Source organism: Eucalyptus grandis, chromosome 7 (assembly GCF_016545825.1).
Source record: "Eucalyptus grandis isolate ANBG69807.140 chromosome 7, ASM1654582v1, whole genome shotgun sequence".
Classification (NCBI taxonomy): Eukaryota; Viridiplantae; Streptophyta; class Magnoliopsida; order Myrtales; family Myrtaceae; genus Eucalyptus; species Eucalyptus grandis.
In genome coordinates, this window is record NC_052618.1 from 47525280 (window position 1) to 47527850 (window position 2571).

The window sequence follows — 2571 nt, forward strand, 5'->3', positions numbered from 1 at the left end:
ACAAAAAAACTCCCATATCTTACTTCTATCCCTGCTTAGTTTAACTTAGTTGTAGCTTAAGATTCTCTCGTAGATTCAATTCTGACAAGTGTTTATATCCTGGACAATATTATTGATTAGATTCCAGTGCTAACCCATTGTCCAACGTTGTCGATTAAATTCTGACGTCATGTCCTCATACGAATCTAGGAGCAGTGTTTGCTAGGAGTTGCTACAATAATCCAGCATCGTCAATTAGATTCCAACGTTGTGTCCTCATACTCATCTAAGAGCAGTGTTTACTAGGTGTAGTTACTACTGTCTAGTATCGTCGATTAGATTCTAACATTGTGTCCTCATATCCATCTAGGATCTATGTTTACTAAGTATTATCCTCATTGTCTGGCGTCATTGATTAAATTCTGACATTATGTCCTTGAATTTATTAGAAAGTAGTGCTCTTCGGATGCTTTTGTTAATATCCAACATTGTCAAATCATCTTCGATACTGTATAAACCGCTCTAATTGTAATGGGCTTTTATTATTATATTAAAATGAGTTTAGATGGCATTATTGATTAGATTTCGATACTGATTTTCGTTGGTATTAAGCTTGTGTTGAGGGTATTAAGCGACTTCTTTAGATTCGGGATTATATAGTAGATATAGTTTTGCTCGCATTTGACCTTCTCTATCTAAAATTAACACAAAACCTGAGTCTCGCTTAATAAAAATCAAAATATAACACTTGGTGAAGATATTTCATTGTGGAATTCAAAATCAGCAAGACGGGTGTTAAATATGATCCATTAATTAAATGTCCAATTACAATATGCTACATCACTAATGTAGATTTTAGTATACTAATCTTGGTATATTGAGATCGTTCTTTTATTATGAGCGCGTGTGCGACAAAACATCTAAAATAAATAAATAGTTTCAGTAGTAAAAAAAAAAGAAAAAAAAAAGAGCCTAACCAGGCATTTTCACTTATTTCCAAATTAACATTTACTTTAAAATTCTGAAAGAAAAAAAGTTAAAGACATTGTCCCTCAATCCTACCAGACAATAGATGTGGACAAACCTGACAAAGGCACAAAAGCACTTTACTAAGTTGAGCGATCAAATTGAGGTAAACTTGAATTTCCTTGAAATTTCATCATTTACAAAGCTCGTGCTCTTTTTTTTTTTTTTTTTTTTTTTTTTTTATAGATTTCAGTGATTATTTTCAAAAGCAAAATTGATAGTTTTAAAGTTAAATGCACGCATACCACGTAATTAGACACATGGAAACCCAAATTCTCATGTAACAACATATGCTCAAATTGTCATTTACACAAGCTTGGGTCATCATCAGCAGCATGGTCTGCACCAAGTTTTATCTTGTGATTTATGGTTGGCAGATGAGTAGAAAGGAAAAAAATAAAATCGTGTTAGAGACTCGAAGCCATGTAGGAAAATATTTATGAGCGTAATTATTCTCCGAAAAAATTTGAAATAGAGGTCTGAAATGGTCATATCTATCTCAAATAAGGCTTTGTGCTCTTCGGCCGACCAAAACATCACTGGCAACAATATTCCGGCAGTCGGAGCATGGGCAATCAAGATTTTCTTGCTTAAACTTGCGTCTTTACAACTTTTTTATAGCTAATTTCAAATATTTTTCCATGTCACAGTTTACAGCATAGTCATGCGGGGCCCACAAATATCGCCACATTAATTTCTCGTTTGCATTCTCCACATTACGTCACAATAGCTGTCCAATCAAGATTTTCTTTCCTAAACTCACGTACCCAATATGAATCGGGTTAAATGCTAATGGTGATGGTTGGATTGCACTATGATCCATTAATTATAAATGCATCTTTAATTAGAGCAGTGCTAATATATTCTCTCTTCTCTTTGTATATCCTTAGCTGCTGTGAATTGTTTCCTTTCTATCCATGAAAGATGAATTTGAGATAAATTTATCGGGAATTTGATCGTTTATAAAGCCCAGGCTCTCTTTTTCTTGAATTTCGAGGGTTATTTTCGAGAGTAGAGTAGACAATCTTGAAGTCAAATGCATGCATACCATGTAATTCAACACATGTAAACCAAACTTCACGTGTAACAAAGTATGCTTAGATTAGCATTTAGACACCCTCACGTCATCAATAGCACGGTCTGCATCCAATTTTATCTCCTGACTTAGAGTTGGAAAATGAGTAGAACGAAAACAAAACAAAAAAAAAAAAAAGTGTTAGAAACTGAATGCCTTGTAGAAAAACTGAAAAACATTTATGAACATAATTTATTCTCGGGAGATCGCCCTAAAGCAATCAGTACCGTTATAAAGACCTAACAAATAATTCCTCGAGTGACTTTTTTTTTTTTTTTGGGGGTGGAATTCAACATGGTGAAATTTCTATTCTAGTAAGACATACGGTAGAAAAACTCCTAACGACAGGCTAGAATTCGACACATAATTAGAAGAATGGGACTAGCTAGAGCTTGAAGCTTGGTGGCTTAGGGGTGGGAAGTCTTCGCGGCAGATGAACTTCCTGTTCACGCAGCGGGAAGCGAAGCCTTGGCACACTTGAATTCAATTGA